The sequence below is a fragment of the Pongo abelii genome, chromosome 18, assembly GCF_028885655.2.
Source record: "Pongo abelii isolate AG06213 chromosome 18, NHGRI_mPonAbe1-v2.0_pri, whole genome shotgun sequence".
In the NCBI taxonomy this organism is placed as follows: domain Eukaryota; kingdom Metazoa; phylum Chordata; class Mammalia; order Primates; family Hominidae; genus Pongo; species Pongo abelii.
Window position 1 is genome coordinate 86,314,082 of NC_072003.2, and position 21,316 is coordinate 86,335,397.

Here is a 21,316-nt window from a genome sequence, read left to right on the forward strand (position 1 = left end):
ATTTTGCTTTTTCAAAATTTGAGAATCATATTCTTTATTATAGAACAGGGGTCTATGGGCCAAATCTTGCCTGCTGCCTGTTTTTGTAAATAAAGTTTTATTGGAACACAGGCACTCTCCTTGCTTCCTTACTGTCTGTGGCTGTGTTTGTGTTACAATGGCAGAGCTGGGGAGCTGTGACAGACACTGCCTGTATGTGGTCTGCAAAGCCAGAAGTGTTTACTCTCTCTGCCTTTGGCAGGGCGCAGTAGCTCACACTGTAATCTTTGCCTTTAAGAAGTAGTTAGCCCTCCCCCATTCTAGAACATTTAGATACTTCCAGATATTGGCAATTAGATTACCTGGCAGTGAACATCTATCTTTGTACATTTGATTTTTAACTTTTAATACCACCTCTCCTCTGTATGAAATCTTAGGAATAGAATCAGTCGCCTGAAGAGAACCAACATTTTTTGTAATGCTTTACACTCATGTTGTGTGAAATTTACCAGGCTACCAAGAGTCAGTGAATGCTCTAGTTTCACTGCAATCAGATGAGCACTGAATGTTAATGTTTAGAATGTCAGGGGTTACTATGGGAAGTACAGAAATGATACTCGAGGGCTTCTTTAATTTCATTATCTTCAATATTTAGTGACCAGATTTATATTTTGGGAGTGGTTTGCTTCCCCAAAAGTCCAATAGCAAAGTTACAGTGAACTTTGTTTTAAAGGGATATTCAACCACCTAAACTTGTTGTAAAAAGCCTCTTCCCAGAGAAAACGGTTTCTTTTGCTAAGGGAATTAACCTCTGGGGACAGCGTTTTCAGTGGGATGTACCTCTTTGGGGTCAGGGAAGCCTAACAAGAAGAGAGTCTCAAAACCACCTGCCTTGCAAACGTGGGATGTTCCCCAGCCTGTTGCTCGTTACCTCCCTGGGAAATCCAGGAAGAACATGACTGCAGCTCTAACCGGACCCCGCTCAGGCTACAGGTAAGAGCCAAGTCTCCCTGGGGAACTGCGGGTTGACCAGGTGGCTCTGAGAGTCGGGCTACTACGCTGTTGATGCTGTTGCAGGGTGGCCCCTGGAGCAGTGGGTGCCTCTGCGTTCCCATGGCCTTTCTAGAGCAAATAGCTGCTTTCTGAGAGGCTGACAACTCCATGTCAGCCAAGGACCCCTAGGCAAAGGAGAAGAAAAATTTTACAATTTGTTTATGCTGTTTCTCAGGTTGACCGGGAAGACATTGTCAGCTGTCAGTCAGCCCCCTGCTCCTCCACTTGGCCTCTACTCTCTGTGGCACCCACTTGCCCTGTACCTCCAGGTACAAGACAAAGGAAATCTCTCCCCTGGGTATGACATTGTACAAGAGAGTGTATACTGAAATAGACTAAATCAGGACTCCTTATAATCATGGCCAACACGGTCCTTCACGCTCCACCCCAGCAGCTTTCAATCCCAGCAGCTCATTAGAACTCCCTTTGGGGGGCTTTGAAAAAACACGGAATTTTACCTGGGGTGCGGGCGGTCCTACTCCATGTAGTGTGGAGTCATGGATCTCGTGTGACTCCCAAAGGAGATTGTAACCTGCAGCCAGGGTGGAGCACCTCTAGCCCCTGCTTGACTCCCCAGCTCCTTGTCTTGGCATCTTCACCCTCTTTACACCCTTCACCTTTCCTGTCCCAATCTTCCAGCCACCCCGAGTTCTTGCAGACGCCCCAGGGGCCTCATGTTTCCTTTTATCTACATGTAGGACTCCTCCAACTGCAATGCTCTCTCCAGCCCTTTTCCACCAACCAAGTCTGACTAACCCATCAGAACAAACATCAAATAGGACCACAGATGCAAGATAGATTAAACATTGCCCAGGTTTCAGAGGCTGCATACCTGGGTTCTCATCTTGACTCTAGGACTTAATGGCTGTAGGATTCGAGGCAAACTTTGAACCCTCTCAACCCACTTTCTTCTCCATAGAATGGAAATAATGCTGAATCGGCCGGATTGTTGTGAAGGCTGCAGGTGATATGTGTGAGTCATGGTGGCCCAAATATGAGCAATACATCCCAATAAATACTAGGTTTTTAAAAAAGCATTATTGTTATTGCTAAAACATTTGCCCTTTAGAGGGAATCTAGCCCAACATGCTTCTAGAAAGGGTCTTTGAACACTGGCTGCTTTTTGCCTCTTTAAAGACATTTATATGTGACTCCTATCTTTGAGCATCTTTAGGGACAGCAAACCTTTATCTTCAGAAGTAGGTTTGGATTTTAAAATAGTCTTTCAGAGCCAGCCCTGATGATTCATTGATATAACAAGCATGGCTTGTTTCCCCAGTAAATAAACGAAACCAATTTCACCATTTGATTCTGTAATCCCTGGGTGTATCTGAAAGTCTCCATTGTCAAAGACCAATCAAATATTGAGTTTGCCTTGGTGGATTGGGGTTTTCTATCTATTTGTTTGTTTATTTAACAAGTATCTGCTAATCTTTTGCAGGAGGCTGGGGATGGATGAATGAATGGATGGATGGATGGATGGATGGATGGATGGATGGATGGATGGAGAGACAGAGATAGAAATAGATAATAGAGATAGACAAATGATAGAGATGGATACATAGATGATATAGATAGATGATAGAGACAGATGATAGATAGATAGATAGATAGATACATATTAAATACATGATGTAAAACCACTTGATGTTATTAGGGACATTCATTATAATCAAAGAGCATCATAAGACTAATGACTAAAGACTTATGATGTAAATTGTGTTAAGAGCTATTGTTGAGGACAATAATCTCACTTAAGCATAAATAAGTACAATTATTGTGTCAATTAAAACAAGAAATTAGAGTTAAAAAACAAGCAAAGCTTTACCTGAGACTGGAAATGATGACTGAAACCTGGTCTTCTCATTGGCAAATTAAGTAGTCATTAGTAGATAAACATCAGTTAGAGCACAGACATGCGGAGTTCGTCACCCTCACACATGGACACATCCCACTGGTGAGGTCCTGAATCTCACACTTGAACGCAGTCGAAAGTTGGAGATGTGACTCTCCTACCTGGGCCCAGCCCACAGGTGAGATGGTGACTCCTTTCTGGACCCAGTTCACAGGCGCTATGATGACTCTCATGCCTGGAACCAACCAATAGGCCAATTAAAGCATCTTTAGTTGCATGAATGTGAGAGTCTCTGCTCCCACCATGGGACAGGGTGTCTGTGGGTTCAAATGATGACGCCTGCTATCCCGGATGCCAACACTAGAACGTTGTCTTATGACCATCTGTACCCTCCTGCCTGTTGGGGGGATCATGGGCCCCTAGAGTCAGGGGTCACATCCTGTCAATCTCTATCCCAACACTGGCCATGAGAGGCCTTAGTCAATCCCAACAGGCCTGGGTCCAACCCCTCTCCCGTCTCCTAACTTCCCTAGACCTCATCTATTCCGATGAAAAGATAGGAACAACAATGATTCTGGGAGAATTAATTGAACCCATGTGTGTTTCACACTTGTATGGCACCTATGGGTGCAAAGAGCTCAGCGTACATTAAGGAAATGCCATTCTCCTCCTCCCCATCATCTCTAGCTTCTACTGCGTACTTGCCATGTGTTGGAAACTAAGCAATTTTGTGAGAATCAAAATCCCATGGAGCCTCCCATGCACAGTGAGGGCACTATGATCCTTATTCCCTTTGTTCCAAGAAGCAGATGGAGGCACAGAGAGAGGAAGTTGCTAGAGGCGGACCCAGGCAGGAAGTGGCAGAGGCAGGATTTGAACCCAAGCATCTGGACCCAGAGCCTGGGTTCTGAACCCTAGTAATGTGGGCCTCTCTGAACGTAGAATGCCTATTGAAAACTAGTTGAAAACATGCCATTGGATATACTTAGGCACAAAAATGTTATTTACAAGCCTGAATAAAATTAGAAGATTTCACAGTTAATTTAGCACATTGGACCGTTATGTTGGATAATTCGAATCAGCTATTCCATTTGATCTTTTCTCAAACTGGCTGATGCTATTATTACTATGGCTAAAAATGAAGAGGAAACCCTTCCTGTGCTGTCTCGTAGCCAAGTCAGCTAACGATTTTCTAATATCTGTCATTATGAACTGGAAAATGTGCCCTAATCTCTGTGAAAGTTTCCAAGTAAGATCTTTATCACCAAACACACAGAAGGGATGGAGATAAACAGCCCAGTTCACCCCAAACGCCTTTTTCTGTTGTGTTTTGAGAACATGCATGATTTCACTTGCAGTAGAGCATTTTGGGTGGCTGGCTGTCCCTGTTTTCTGTTTTCCCTTTCCATGGCTTGGCATTTATTCTACGTGGGAGAGGCATGGGGTGCAGAGTGGCGGCACTGGGGCTGTGTGCCGATCCCTGAGGCCTGTTCCCATGAGTAAACCAGCTCTTTTGGCCCTAGAGCCCAGCTTCCTGGGGAAGATCCCAGAACAGTGACTGCAAGGTTCAATGGTGCACCAAAGTCAGGCACCTGCACAAGGAGGCCGTGGGCGGGTTCCCCCATCCTAAAGCTTTAGGAGGCCGTAGGCGGGTCCCCAATCCTAATGCTTTAGGAGGCCGTGGGGGGGTTCCCCCATCCTAATGCTTTAGGAGGCAGTGGGCAGGTTCCTCCATCCTAATGCTTTAGGAGGCCGTGGGCGGGTTCCCCCATCCTAATGCTTTAGGAGGCCGTGGGCGGGTCCCCAATCCTAATGCTTTAGGAGGCCGTGGGTGGGTTCCTCCATCCTAATGCTTTAGGAGGCCATGGGCGGGTTCCCCCATCCTAATGCTTTAGGAGGCTGTGGGCGGGTTCCCCCATCCTAATGCTTTAGGAGGCCGTAGGCGGGTCCCCAATCCTAATGCTTTAGGAGGCCGTAGGCGGGTCCCCAATCCTAATGCTTTAGGAGGCCGTGGGCGGGTTCCCCCATCCTAATGCTTTAGGAGGCAGTGGGCAGGTTCCTCCATCCTAATGCTTTAGGAGGCCGTGGGCGGGTTCCCCCATCCTAATGCTTTAGGAGGCTGTAGGCGGGTCCCCAATCCTAATGCTTTAGGAGGCCGTGGGCAGGTTCCTCCATCCTAATGCTTTAGGAGGCCGTGGGCAGGTTCCTCCATCCTAATGCTTTAGGAGAACGTGGGCGGGCCTCCTCCTAAAGCTTTAGGCCTGAGGTGCTCACTGGGGAGGGGCCATGCACTCCCCCACCTTCAGGGTGGGCAATCTGAATCTCTAGAGTGGAGATGTAGGACGGATAGCAATCCAGTTAGATTTAAAGTCTAAAAAGTTTCAAACATTCCATTTTATGATATTATATAATGTATGGGAAAACAACTTTTCTATATATAACTTGAAAACACAGAGTAACATAGTGTTTTTGGCAGGTGGAGATTTTTAGGGGGGATCGCAATGCTTAGTGAGAATGCATTCTCCACAGCCCTTCGGGGGAGTGGATGTACAAATCACGTATAAAATGGGACGTGTTTGTGCGTTTCTCGAAGGGGATATCTGTTTAAGAAGCTTAAGAAACATTTATTTGGAGAGTGAGCCAAGGCGTTAGTTGAAGAAACCGGCTGCTTTACACAGATGCAATCATTCATGTATTTCTTCAAAATGGATGAACATCGCACCAGCTGATTGCTCAGCACAGAGCCTGACCACATCTAAACTTGGGAAGTTTCAGCTCTGATTGCGGGTAGGTAGGTTGTAGCAAAGCATGGTTGGGGTGGGGATTGTCCTAGCCAAGACCCTCCATGACCTGCATGGGCACAACCTTCCTTGTCTTTGGGACTGATACTCTCATTTCAGGGAGTTGTCAGTCTCCCAGTTCTTGAGAAAGATCAATGTGGCTGATAAGCCCTTCCTGGATGAGTGACAGAGCCACTTCTCAGCATTATCATGTTATCACCCATGCCTTCTGTGATTGCACAAATCCTCGCAACCCCTCAGCTGCTCATGCTCATGGGTGTCATCTTACTTCACAACGCCCCTCTCTCTGGCAGTGGGAGCATCTATTTATAGACTTCTATGGATTTTGAGTGAAAGGATCATATTTTCTGGGCTCTGCCACTGGAGAGATGTACTCTCATCAAATTTTTTCTCACTGTTCTCTGAGGCCCACAGAAGTGAGGGGCATGCCCAGAGCCATTTGGTGAGTTAGGAGGGGACCCCGCCCAGGACACCAGCCTTCTGTCCTCCTCCAGGGCTCCCTCCCACCATGATGTCAGGACTCACATACTCATAGCCTTGGGTCAGGGGGCTGGGAGGGGGACATTGTGGATAACATGCCAAGTGGGAATTGGGGCTCAATGTTGCCAAGTTTATGAATTTGTAAAAGATGAAAATGTTTTACCTAATAAATAATTCCCCCATTTTTAAAAACACTGGGTTTCCAAAAATGCAAAACCTTAGTTGAATCCAATCAAATAAACTCAAATAGACACGAAACTGCAAAATGCAAGTCCCTACACTCTTCCAAAATGCCAATGAAGTAAAGACAAAGAAAGATGGAGGAATGTTCCAGATTAAAGAAGACAAAGGAGATAGCCAAATGCAAGGTGTGCTTCCGGTTGAAGCCTGGATGGGAAGGCAAAAGTTGCCCTAAAGCACTGGGACAAATGGTGATGTTTGAATAGGAAGACCAGCTAAGAGCATCCTGGTGCTGTGGCTGTGTAGGAGAATGTCCTTGTCCTCAGGAGAACATGGATGTGTTCACAGCCGAGGGACACACCCTCCACAGGTTCCTGTCAAAGAGTTCACCAAAAATAAAGAAACAAACAATGACAATGACGATGGTGATGGTGACAGAGAAGGAGCAAAGAGCAAGTGCAGTAAAGCCAGCCACAGGTGAGCCCAGACACAGGGGAGCCCAGCCACAGGGGAGCCCCGCTGAGATGAGTCCAGCAACAGGAGTAATGCCAGCCACAGGTGAGCTCAGTCAAAGGAATATAGCAGGCCATTGTAATATTTGACCATTTTTCTACAAGTTCAATTTTTTTGAAAATAAAATATTTAATAAAAGCAAATAAAACAGGGAAAAATACAGCCAGGGGAGCCATGCCAAGCCTCCCTGCACATCTGCCCCTCTCATGGGCTGCCCCCAGGATGGAGGCTGCCCCTATAACACAGCGCCCATCGGTGAAAGGGGCTCAGGTGACCAACCAAGCAGTCCAATCTCATCCATAGGCATGGGTACCAAGACTACTTCGAGCTCCCATCTGCTAGGGCACGCAGAGAAAAACAAATCAGACGCAGCTCTTGTCCTCGTGGGACTCACAGTCTAGACGCATTCAGATCACAGCACAAGCAAACTGTGCCCGGCGCAAAGGCACTGAATGCGCATGTGCTGAAGGGAACAGCGGGCAGCAGCAGCAGCAGCCAGGGCAAGAGGCACACCGGAGCAACGCCAGGACAGGGAAGCCCACCCTGATGGGCTCCAGGAACTCAGGACAACGGTTCCAGGCAGCAGCCACCATCCCGCGACACGATGAGGACCAGAGGCCCGCGTGCCAGGCACCATGAGGTACAGCTAGAGGGTGCAGGGCGAGGTCCGGGAGCTACGTGGCACCGGCCAGGAAAGTCACACTATAGGTGTGGATCTTATTCTGATGGAGTAGGGCCTGTGTGCACCCCTGACCCTTTCCCTCTGTGCTGTCCAAAGCCTGCAGCTGATGATGAGATCAAGAGCAGAGCCCTCTGACATCGTGCTTGCTGCCTGTCCAACACAGCTCTAAGCACGCAACATCTCTAAGCCAATTCAGTCCCCACATTAGCCCAGTCAGGAAGATGTGACTATTATCCCCATTTTGCAGATGAAAAAACTGAGACATCAATGTGAAAAGGGCCCTTGTGGTAAACACTCTGTACCAGGCTGAATTGTGTCATCGAAATAGTTATGCTCAAGTCCTAACCCTGGGCACATGTGAGGGAGACCTTACTTGGAAGTAGTGTCTTTGCAGACATAATTGGGTCAAGATGCGCTCATATGGGGTGAGAGTGGACCCTAATCCAACAGGACTGGTGCCTTCATAGGAAGAGGGAAATTTGGACACAGACACACACGGAGTGAAGACGGCAGAGGTCGCAGTAACGCACCCTGGAGCCAAGGAATCCCAAGGAGAGCCAGCGACACTGGAAGCTGGAAGAGGCAGGAAGTGTCCTCACCTGGAGCCCTCAGAGATAGCACAGCCCTGCCCGCATCTCGATTGCAGCCTCCCGATTCTGCTGCTGTAAGCCCCACAGTTTGTGGTCATTCGTTATGTGGTCATTTGTTAGTGGCCCCGGACATGAATATAAGCTCTAGAAAGGGTTCTCAGATGTGCATAACAGGGGCCAGTCCCACCCACTACAAGAAGCTGGTGGCATGGGGGGGCTTCTACAGGTTGTTGTTGGCATCAATTAGGGAACAATTGTGCCCCTTGTCAGCCACCCCAGCCCCAAAACCGTATCAGAATGGAGGTCCTGTAGACCCCACAGGAAAGAAAAATGAAAGTCAAGCGGTCACTACTTCTTTCCCTTCCTTTTTCCCTTGGGGCATCATTGACTACGTTATAAGCTGGACCACACTGGAATTCTCCCATATTCAGGCCGGAGCTGTTTTAATGGACAGCTGTCTGCAGAAGGGCAGATACCTCCAGGGGCTGTTTTAATGGACAGCTGTCTGCAGAAGGGCAGATACCTCCAGGGGCTGTGCCTTCAGGACAGGACAGGGCAGCCACCATGGCCTCCCTGGGACCCCAAGTCAGATACCTGATCAAATTAGCACATGCAGCTGTCCAAATCGTGGTCCTGAAGCCCTACGACTGGTTCTGCGAGGGGCCAGGGACAACATATAGAAGAGAACCAGCTTTCTAATGAAAACATTTGCGGGAGAAACAAAGGAGACTTTCTCTCAGAGCCCGCCCTGCCTGCGGACCTTCCCTGGGAAGAGGGAGAGAAGAGGGAGGAAACAGGGAGGTCAAGACGGCGGGATGGGCACGGTGGGCCCCAGACCCTCCCTTACTGCACAGTGCCTGTCCCCAGCTGGTGGACTCCAGCCCCTGCCTGCCCTGGTGTTTCAGAATATCTGATTCCTGACCGGGGGGCCATCTCAGTAAACAAACATTTAGGCTTACCGTGGGCTGTTCAGCATGCATTTTCCTCACAGTGAAATAAGCCAATCCTGCAGGATTTGGAATTTTGGAAGTTTTCATTTGGGAGTAAACAAGCCCCTTTGATTTCTCTCTCAAGGTACGCCGGGAATAGATATTTTGGTCTGACATCCAAGCAGGGAGATCGTCTGTTTTTTGTATAACAGTAGTGGCTGTTTAGAGAAAGGATCGGTAGTTAAACTTTCAAGTCTCAGCCAGAAATTACACATAAACAAACTGTCGTGACGGCACCAATGAGTGCCAGATGAGGCCAGGTAGAGGGCTGGGGGCTTCTCCAGGCTGCCCTAGATCCAAGGATGAAAAGACACTGCAAGCCGCCCCACCGTGCACACAGTGGGCACGCTGTAAACACACACCTGGACAGCGGAAATCCAAATTGCAGAATTTGCACCCAGGTCCAGCCTTCCGTGTGTGTGTGTGTGTGTGTGTGTGTGTGTGTGTGTGTGTGTGAGTGAATTCCCTAGAAAGATGTTTCTGCTGCCCTGCGCTTGGAGCAGCATTTCAGTGGCTGCCTGGGGGCAGAGACAGCAAAGGAGCAGAGGGTTTCACTGCACAGGAGTGATGGAAGCCACATTGCCGGAGGAACTACATAGCAGACTAAATACAATGCGGCGGACTAGGGTTCTGCAGAGGTGGAGGATGTGAAGACACTCTATCCTGACTCCTAAGTCAGATAATGATACAGAGAGCAAGGCCGGTTATCACAAGAGGGACGAGATGACGTTGCTCCCATAAACACGCTCGCTTTCCTGGGGGTGATGTGGCACCGTTGAGCTATCGTGGTAAACCGCAGCTGACATGGCCACCCTGACTTATGGGCCAGGCTTCTGTGAAGCAGCTGACACCCATCGTCACTTTTAATTCTCCCAACATCTTGCCAGGTAGACACTGTTATTTTCTCATTCTACTGGTGGGCTAGCTGAGGCTTCGGAAAGTTCAGGAACTTGAGTGAGTCCCATAGCTGGGTCACGGAGTGGTGGGCCACAGCACCCATGTCGGCCTGACCCCTGGGCACCTTGTGCTTTTGTATTGGGAGGCTGTTCTTTCTCAGTGGCCTTTTCTGCCTCAAATAGTTATAGTCGGCTCAGTAATTTCACAGAGTATCGCTAATGTATCCACTGATCCATTCAACAAATACTTACTGGGTTGCTATTGTGTTGGGCACTGGGAGGTATCTGCACAAAGGATGTGTCTAGGCGGTGAAGATAAACCAGTGAACAAAAAAGACAAAAATCCCTGCTCTGCCAACGCTGGCATTGTAAAGGGGAGAGACAGATAAACGTAGTGAAGAAGTAAATTATAGAACATACTAGCAGAAAAAGAACCAGGCCTGGGTGGGGGTTGGGAGACCTGGGTTAGAGTGTGCATGTGGATTTACTACCAGCCAGTTCTATGCTGGAAGCCAAGGGTTAAGATAGGAGGAAAGCCAGGCTTCTGCACACAGGAAGCTTACGGCCCGTCATGAGAGACCAATATGGGAACCATCATCACCACGCCGTGGGAGAAGGGATGTGGAGGCGAGAAGAAGGCGATGTGGGAACAGGAGGGAAAGCGTCTACATCTCTCCCAGGTAACCCCAGGGAGCTGCACAGAGTCACATCCGTGCATGTGCATCACATCCCCTGCCAGGTCACCGCCACAGCCACAGCTGCTGTTGCCATTTCTGACCCACTAAGTGTTAACCCACACTAAAATCCTCACTGCATTCTCAGAACGGCTCCACGAGAAAGAAACCGAGGCTCAAAGAGAGAAAACAGCCTGCCTCAGGTCCCACAGAGTTGATGGTGGATTCAGAATCCCACCAGATCTGTGTCTGTCTCTAAAACCCCACGCAAATCCAGAATCTTATACTGCAATACTTTTGAAGAAAATAACTATTTCTTGCCTTCCCTCTATCTGCTGTAGACCTAGCCCAGTTTCCTGAATAGATTAGATGCTCAGTAAACAGCTGTTGAAGAAATGAATGTGTTTTGTAGTTATATATGGTCTATGCTTTGTTTCCTGTATATAGCCATTTTCTCTTTCTCTTTCTCTCTCTCTCAATCTCTCTCCCTGTTCCTCCCTCCATCCCTCCTACCCTCCCTCCCTCCCTCTCACTCTTCCTCTCCCTCTCCCCCTCTTCCTCTGCCTCTCTTCCTGCATTCCTTCCTTCCCCTACATGAGCAGGAGAGGAGAGAGAAACATTTAGAGACACATTTCCCTAGGATTACAGGTGGGTACCCAGCTCATCTGCTGGCTGAAGGATTAGCTGTCTTTTCTCCCAGTGGCTTTACTCCGTGCTACCTGACAAGAGGCTGTTTGGAAGACCCTAGGTTTTGGAGCAACATGGCACTTTGGCTTCCTTCTCCTCATGTCCAAGTTACTCACCTCTCAGGATGCAAGGGCACTGGATTATTTGCCCAAACCTGTGGCCTGGTGAAAGGCTAGGCCTCACACCAGCCCCAGGGCCAGGTGGCCTCTCTTCACAGTCCTCAGCAGCTCATAGGAGGAGAGCCAAGCTCAAATCCAATTAGTGGCTCCTCACAAGTCCCTCCTGAGGGGGAAGGCACAGAAAGGTGAGGCTGCACATCAAAGGCTTCACCTCCTCCCTGCGCTGAGTTTCGGCCCAGGTCCATGGAGCAGGCTGCAGAGGAACTCCATCCAAGATCCCCTGTGAGCTTGGAAAAGTCCTCCTGGAGCGGGGTGGGCCGTGGTTTTAGGTGGAGTCAGGCTCTGAGTCCAGGACATCAGAGGTTTGTCTGAAGCCTTTCCAAACCTTTCACATTGGAGAAATTGCAGTGGGAGGCTGCCACCCTCCAGCCCTGCAGTGAGACTTCTGGCACCTCTGCCCTTCATCCTGGCCAGAAACAGTGAGGCCAGCTTCTTCGCTCCCACACCCCACGCACTTTCAGCTGCACACAGAGCCCCCATTGACTTCAAAGGGAAGAACGGAGAAGAAACAGGGACCACCTGTCAGCAGGGGTTCCTGTGTGAGTTCAGCACTCACAGGTCTGACCCCAACAACACAGCCAAATATCCATCCGGGGTAGAATGGGATGGGGATAGGATAGGTGGAAAGAGACCCCCTGAAAACTAGGCAGGCCCAGCCATGCTTGCACAGAGGCGCAGCTCCCAAAGTGCCTGGAAGCCCCAAAGGGGGACCAGCTTTGGTCCAGGAATTGTCTTCCAGGAATGAGGCCTGAGGGATGTGTACAAGCCCCACCTCCCTGAGGTCTGCTCAGCCACAGTGGCCACCAAGCCCAGCGTGGCTCCACTTGCTGTCAGAGTCAAAGGAAATGCAGGAGGAGGCTGCCAGCACACCCACGCCCCTTGCAACGCATTCTCCATGGCAGCAGCCAATGCTGCAGAGAAGCAGGCATGACTGGAACTAAGTGGGCTTGCAGAATCACAGGCCCCTCAGAGATCTGCAGGGCGGACAGCAAAGAAAAGGAGGCCAGAGTCCTGTGGCAGCCTGTCCCCAAGCCCCACAGCCAGGAAATGGCAGGGCTGGGACCAGCAGGTGAGTCTTTTCTTCTGCTTGTCTTTTTCATATGCTATTTCCAAGGGAAGAGCTAACTGGAGATAGACAGGACCCACCATTCATTCATTCATTTAATTACTCATTCATCTATTTAATAAATATTACCAAAGACCTTCTCAGGGCTAGACTCTAGATCAACCCTGCGAGACACAAAGGATAAGTCAGAATTTATAGTCTGATGGAGGATATAGGGAGGGGGAAGGAGAGCTAATACATGCTAATACAAGAATTCCATCTCTGGATATCTACCCAAAAGAAATGAAACAGGTATTTAAACAAATGCTTTTACACAAATGTTCACAGCCTCATGTGTCACAACAACCAACATATGGAAAGAGTCCACATGTCTGTCAACAGATGATGGACAAAGAAAAACATGCCGTACAATGGAATATGATTCAGCCATAAAGAGGAGTGAAGTGCTGATTCATGCCACAGTGTGGATGAACCTCAAAAATATGACGCTACGTGAAAGAAGCCAGACACGAAAACCACATATTTTATAGTTTATATGAATGTCCACAATAGGTAAGTTCATGGAAGCAGAAAGCAGACTCGCTGTTGCTGGGGGATGGAGGATGTGAGGAGTGACTGTTCATAGGGACAGGGTTTCTTTTTGTGGGGGCAGTGAACATCTCATCAAACTAGATAGAGGCGGTGATGACGCGATGACGCAGCACTGTGAGTACACTGAAGGCCACTGAACTGTACTCGTTAAAGTGGTTCCTTGTATGTTATGTGAATTTTACCTATGAAACAAAATATAAAACTAAAGGATAATAAAAGAGATATTGTATTGTGCTTAATTTCACACACCCGGCCTAAAATTAAGCACAAAGGAAGGACAGAGTTTTTCGTTGTCTTTTTGTTTTTGTTTGTTTGTTTGAGATGGAGTTTCACTCTGTCACCCAGGCTGGGGTGCAACGGCACGATCTCAGCTCACTGCAACCTCTGCATCCCAGGTTCAAGCAATTCTCATGCCTCAGCCTGCCGAGTAGCTGGGATTACAGGCACGCACCATCACACCCGGCTAGTTTTGTATTTTTAGCAGAGACAGGGTTTCGCCATGTTGGTCAGGCTGGTCTCGAACTCCTGACCTCAGGTGATCCACCCACCTCGGCCACTCAAAGTGCTGGGATTACAGGCATGAGCCACCGTGCCCGGCCCATTACTTGACTTAGAAGTGTGATGCACACACAGAAAGTGCACCTAGTATGAGCTTACAGCTTTCTGCAAACTGTGATAGGGACCTAGGCCAAGAAACAGAGACAGAGCGGCCCCCAGAAGCCCTCTCTGCCCCTCTAAGGGCCACAATTCTCCCATATTTTTTTTGACCTTGACATAGATGGAGACACAGTAGATACTCGTTTTGTGTGCGGCTTCTTTGGTCAATAATGTTTTTGTGACTTTCCTCCAGGTTATTGGGTGTAGCTGTTTGCACTTCTAGAGTATATATTGCATGAACGTATAATTGATTACCTTGCTATTGATGGGCATTTGGGCAGTCGGGTTGGGGCTGTCACAAACAACGCTGCTGCTATGGATATTCCTTCAGTGCGTATTTCTTGGTGCACACATTTCTTTCGAGTCCATACCTAGGAGTGGATTTGGTGAGACGCGGCATATGTGCATGTTCAGCATTAATAAGTAAAATGGCGTGTGAGCAGAAGGCGTCTTGGAGGTGATGATGTTGGAGCCAGTTCTGGCTGGGCACATGCATGTTGGGTGGAGAGGAGCTAAGGCAGCATGTTTGTGGTTCCAGATAGAGGGAGTGGCCTGGGAAAGGCGGTAGATGACAAGCACAGGATGTGCATGGAGAACACAGAAGTCAGAGTCCCATGGCCCCACAGGGTGAGTGTGAAAATGAGGGTAGTGGGGCTGAAAAAGAGGCAAAGAACAAGCTCTGTTGCTCAGGGTTTGACAGCCACCTGGCAATCCAGTCTCGACCCAGGAGTGCTGGGGAGCCTTGGAGGATGGAGCAGGCAGGCTGATGATTGGGACTGGGCAGTCCACTGGAGGGGGCCCCAGGACGGGTCTGTGTGTACCAGGGCCTGGCCCTGCTCTTGCTTGGCATAGGAAGTATTATCAGGAAATGTGTGGGGACTAAATCAACCACTTGACATCAGCACTGTGCTTTCCACCCCAACTTCAGGCATCCATAGAAGTTTCCAGTGGCTCACCACAAGCTACTGTTGTCTTTAAAGCCTTTAATTTGTACCTTAGAGATTTGCTTGACATTTGCATTCTGCCTCATCGCATTTCTGCATTTGTTTGAGAGCATTCCTTATCTGAGCGGGGGACTCGCTGGATGCGCACCAATTCCGTCTCTTCTGCCTGGACACATGGGAGACCACATCTCCCATCCTCCTTTGCAGGTGGGTGGGCTCCTTTATTTGGGTCCCAACCAATGCATCCTGAGTGGAAGGGACCTGGGCCACTCATTGCTTTTCATGCAGAGAAAGTGGAGGCTGTGAAGGAGGATTCCGAGCAGGACCTCAGCGAGGCCACTGTCACAGGACGGAAGCATCAGGGAGCCCGAGTCATTCCTTGGAGGGCAGCCATCCAGGAGAGCCACCTGAGGGCATCAGTCTGTGACGTGAGTCAGAAGCGAACTCACTGCTTTACACCTCCAGGGATCTGGGAGTTACCACAGCAGTAAGTGATAACTACCTTGGCAAACACATTCCCCAATCCTTTAGGAAAACTGACACTCCAGAAAAATGAGCCATTCTTGTTTGTTTGTTTGAGATGGAGTCTTGCACTGTCGCCCAGGCTGGAGTGCAGTGATGTGATCTCGGGTCACTGCAACCTCCGCCTCCCGGGTTCAAGCGATTCTCCTGCCTCAGCCTCCCCAGTAGCTGGGACTACAGGCGCCCACCATCACACTCAGCTAATTTTGTGTTATCTTTAGTAGAGATGAGGTTTCACTATGTTGGCCAGGCTGGTCTCAAACTCCTGACCTCGTTATCCAGCCACCTCGGCCTCCCAAGGTGCTGGGATTACAGGTGTGTGCCACCGCACCCAGCCAATAAGCCATTCTTACACGCTGCGTTGGAGTCCATTCCTAGTGCACCTCTTCACTCCTGCCTTTCCCCACCTGAAGCCAGAGCGCTTCCAAGTACCAGGGCAATTATCTCCAGAGACTCCAGGATAAGAATTTGTAATGCAAAGAAAGGCGTGGAAACAACCACACATTAACATCTGCATTGTGGCTCTCTCAATGACTGGGTGCCCCACACCCTTCATCCTTGCATTAATGCAGGCACTCAAAATCGGCTGTGCTTGTATTCTCATTAGCAAGGACTTCCCTGCCTCTAAAGTTACTATGATTGTATTCAACTCTCAGTCTCCCTTTACCTAAGTCACTATCCTCATGTTCAGGGGAATTTGCATTCTTCCAATTGCAGATATCAATGTCTACACCAGACTATTTATCTCTCTTCCTCTGGTCCTTCAAAATACAATTCCAGGAGGGCAATGATACAAGTAATTACTTGCACGTGCTCTGCTTTCTAGAGTCCATTGAACGCTTTCACAGGTATCCAATAAGTTCTTCCTTCCAAGACAGAATCACTGTCTCCATCTCCATCTTGGAGAGGGGAGGAATGGTAAAATGGTACGCAGTCACTACCTGCCACCCCCCTGGGCTTTGGAGACGCTAACCTTCTTTGAGTCCCAGCCTTGCCTTTTACTAGCTGCGTGACCTTGGGCAAATTGCTCGACCTCCCTGCTCTCCATTTTCTTCATCTGTTAAATGGGAATAATACCTTTCTCATTGGGTTGTTGACCCATTATTGGGGTGTAGCATGGTAGAAATAAGAAGTGAAGGGACACACAGTGCTCTTAGAGGAGTTGGAGTTCCAAGTGAGGTGTTTTTTAAAATGGGGAATTATAGCACTGAACAGGAAGCTTTAGGGATGATTTGGTCCAAACTCGCTGTCTTGTAGGTTCTGAGTCTGAGACATAAAGAGGTGAAACAGCTTCAATTGTCAAAGGGCCCTTCCACTAGATCATTGGGTCTCAATACGGATGCATACTCAGATTACCCAAGCAGCCCAGGTCCCACTCCTGGCTAATTAAGTTAGGGTCTCTGCAGGTGGGGAGGGTTACGTTTAAAAAAGCTCCCTAGGTGACTCCAATGTGCAAGCGTGAGACCACCTGACCCCTGAACATCTCATGCCCACCATGGTAAATGATGGAGAGACAGTTTCCCCAGTGAGCTCCACCGCCTCAAAATGAGGACTGCTCCTTGCATAGGATCACCACCCTCTCTTCTGATCCTGTCTTTATGGAAACATGCTGATATGGTTTGGCTCTGGGTCCCATTAAAATCCCATGTCGAATTGTCATCCCCAACGTTGGAGGAGGGACCTGGTGGGAGATGCTTGGACCATGGGGGCAGATCTTCCCCTTGCTGTTCTTCTGATAGTGAGTGAGTTCTCATGAGATCTGGTTGTTGAAAAGTGGGTGGCACCTTCCCTATCTCTCCCTTCCTCCTGGTCCTGCCATGTGAGACGTGCCTCCTTCCTCTTCACCTTCCACCGTGATCGTAAGTTTCCTGAGGCCTCCCCAGCCATGCTTCCTGTACAGCCTATGGAACTGTGAGCCAACTAAACCTCTTTCCTTTATAAATTACCCAGTCTCAGGTAGTTCTTTATAGCAATGCAAGAACTTGCTAGATGCGCACCAATTCTGTCTCTTCTGCCTGGGCACACGGGAGACCACTTCTAACCACTCAGTGCTGGGCTCATAGGAGGTCTTCAGGTAATCCTCATTGACTGGAGGAAACAGGGTTGCTCTATGTTGAGTGTGGGGGACAGAGTTGCTGTATGTTGACTGGAGGGAACAGGGTTGCTGTATGTTGAGTGGAGGGGACAGGGTTGCTGTATGTTGAGTGGAGGAGACAGAGTTGCTCTATGTTCAGTGGAGGGGACAGGGTTATTCTGTGTTGAGTGGCGGTGACCAGGTTATTCTAAGCTGTCTGGTTTCTAAGCTGAAGGCTGATACTATGTCTGTGAGCCATGTCTCTTCCCATCAACAACCACAACTGCAGGATTTGTGCTGGGTTTTCCTGGTTTGGCTGTTATGTGACCACCCAGCACACAGGTGTCTCTGGGAATATATTAGATTATTTTAGGTAGAAACATTTTATTTACTATGGAGATAACATTTCATAAGGGCCAACACTGGGTCAAGTCTATCATGTCCATGACTATATGTCTCCATAACAGCTCTTATAAGATGAGTGTCACTACCCTCATCCAACAGATAACCAGACAGGTGAAAACCTTGCCTGGATCACCCAGCCGGGAGGTGAGGAATCTGGAGTTAAACTCCCAGTGAGAACATCCCAGCTTCCCGACTCCGGCTCGCCCCACCGCCCACACTCCAGGCTGAACTCTCCAAGTCGCATTCCAAGGCTGTGGGGCACACCTCTGTTTTATAGTCAGAGAAGCCTCCTCAGGCCCCCTGGACAGAGAGCGCAGGCTTCTCTAAGGACTGCAGAGTCTCGGGGGGTGTCAGAAAGAGAAGCCCCCTCAGATGCTGCCTATTCCAAACCAGCAAACCCAGGCCTAGACAGGCTCAGAGGCTTGTTTTGGGAACAAAATAAGGGCTTCTTTTCTAAAGGCTGCGACCATACAGGCTCTTGTAACCTCTCAGTGCTGGGCTCATAGGAGGTCTTCAGGTAATCCTTGTTGAGTGGAGGGGATAGGGCTTCACCAGACGTGGGCCCCCCATACATGGGTTTTTCTTCCATTGCTTTCTATTGGCTCGAGTTTCCCCACTCTGGGAAGGAAGTGGAGGACAGAGCTCTCCAAGCATCATAGGAGAAGTTGGATATTGCAGGAATCTTGGAATCACTCTGCCCTGCTCGTGCTCACATACGCAAGACACCAGACATCACGTGGGCCAGCATCACGTGGGCCAGCGTTACGTGGTGCTCGGTGTCCCACCTGCGTGAGCACCAGCAGAGTAAAGCGTGCCAGGTCCTCCTGACGGAACACAGTGTCAGCAGCAGAGCCCAGATGCAAATCCAGAACATTGGACTTCTTCAATATTCCACTTCTTCCATGTTTCCAAGTTTCTAGCAGCTTCTCACCTCATGATCTTTCCTTTGTGACTCCATTTGGAGGCCTTGAGGATAAATTTAGAAATTTATTGTAAGACTAAAAATTAGAACTCACTTCAGTCTCTTTTCTCCCCTTGAGGATATTTGAAGAGTAAAATGAGAGACTGCCACACAGACTCCCAGATTCAAACACCTACAGAAGCCAGGCCTGTGGTTTAAATAAATGAAGTGCACCAGATGTGAGGTAACTGGGTGTGGTGGGGACTGTGGCACACCGGAAAGCACAGCTTCGTCCAAAGGGGATGGCCACTGCCCACCTCCAGCCAGTGTCTGCCAGGCAGAAGGCCCAGCTTCAGCCAGATCTTCTGATTTATCAAGAAAAGCTGGAGATCTAGGGTTTATTTTTTTTTAAGAGCAAAAATATACTTTATTGTAAGCAATACCATGTATCTGCTCAGGTGGGATCTCCTTACTTCGCTCCCATCCACTCTCTGAAGGTTTGGGAGACTTTTCCAAAGTATTTCAGAAATTCTATTAGGATCTTTTCTCAACTGGTTTTCCACTTTGGGCGGAGATCTGTGGATATCCTTGGATTGTATCATTTGTCCTTTGTCCCCCTGAATTTGAAACCAGTGATTTTCTTGTTTCTTTCTCCAATGGTATATTTGTTGAATCTTCACCTTTCACTTTTGTTTGACTATTAACCACTTCCATTGTTGTCTCGGTCTTCCCCTCACTTTTAAGTAACTTCTCTTGATTTAGGAAATAGTTAAGTTGATGCCGAGCTTTTTCAGCTTGCTGTAAAGCCTGTTTCAATTGCTCCTGATGGACTTTGTTTTTAAGTGCTGTGAGATGAGTTTTTAAAATTTAAACACATCTATGGACTGATTCGGTTCCCAATCCACCAGGTACACCCTCTGCTGTAGAGTATTAGAATATCTGAGGTAGGGATGTCACTGAGCCTTTAAGCTGTAAGTCATCCCCACATGCCCCGCTCTGCCATGACCAGGAAAAGAAGTCTCCTGGCAGAAATGACAGCTGACATCGATTGTTTGAAATCGGACATGTCTGTATAACCTGCCACCCGACTTTACGTAAGTAGTCGACACTGCTATTAGCAGCTGGACTTCAAAGTGTGATGTGGACAGCAGGCGGGAGGCCTGCGCAGTGTCTCTGTTTTCATCCTGTTATTAATGAGAGTTGGTTTACACGAGCCTCAAGTGCTGATAAGGGCGTCTGAGGATCGTCACTGTAAATGCTCCGTAGACAATTTATTAGACAGCCAAGCCCAGCCCATTAGTCATGGACTATTAGAAGACTTTTTAGAAGTTGTTTTTAAATCATCTTTTGAACTCCATTAGCCTTGAACTTCATGCAGGTAATATCAGGGAGGATGGCAGCTGAGGGTCGTCTGGTAGCCGTTGCAGCAATTTCCATCCGGACGTTTGCACGGGATTGTCAAGGCTTGATGCTGTGGCGGGTGGGAGAGCCGGTGGAGGGGGCACTTTAATTTACCCTCTAGCCAGCTGCAGAGCTCTGGAGAAGTCACCGGGCATGTCCAGGCCTCAGCACCTTCAGCTGTAAGATTGGAGCATTAGACCTGGGGGCCCCACAGACGTCTTCTGTCTAGGGTGGTCAACGTCCCTGTTTGCCTTGAACTTCCCTAGTTTTCTCAGTGGAAGTCCCATGTCCCAGGAAAACCAGAGTAGCCACCCTCCCTCCAGCCCTAAATTTTATAAAGCCCATCAAACCAGGAGCCACGAAGGCAATCTCTCACTGTCAAAGTTTGGCAGTAAATGCAGAGGTGGTGTGGACGTGTCAGGTCAGCCCCATCATCTGAGAGCCGCACAAGAAACTGTCCTCTGCATCACAAACTTCTGCCTGAGGATCTAGAGGTCTCACAACGTCTGAAGAGGGTTGCAAAGAATTGCTTGGGTCTAAGGTCATCGTGGGTTCTTTCGTGGAAGGACAGTATATGGCTGCTGCACTCTCAGCTGATTTTATTTCAATATGCACATATCAAGGGGCTTTTTGTGAGCCAGAAGTTAGGCTGGACGGGGATAGCCCTGCCCTCAATGCTGATGCAGTCAATGTTGATCCAGTTCAGTCAGGGACAGCCATACTGTCATCCTGCCACACTCATTATCACACACTTCCCTGGTGGTGTGTTTCGTAGGAGGCAGAAAAGGGATAGAGAAATCTGACTTGAGGTCTCAGGGTGAAAACTTCCAGCTGGCACTCAGGCTCCACTTGTGTGAGAGAATGCCTGGATCGTGTTAAAGTGCAGGTTCTGATCCCATGGGTCTGGGTGGGTCTGAGATCATGAATCCCCAGATCTTGTTAAAGTGCAGATTCTTATCCCATGGGTCTCGGCAGGCCTGAGATCCTGCATCTCTAACAAGCACCAGGTGATATCACTGCTGCTGGCTCAGTGACCAGCTTTGGGCAGCCAGGAGCTGGGTAACTGGCTCCCTGGGGGCAGTAACTGATTCGATCTCACTCATCTTTTTCTGTAGGAATGAGCAGACCCTCAGAAGGAGCCAACTGGATGCATGAACAGAAGGGATGAATGAATGAACAGAAGGGATGAATGAATGA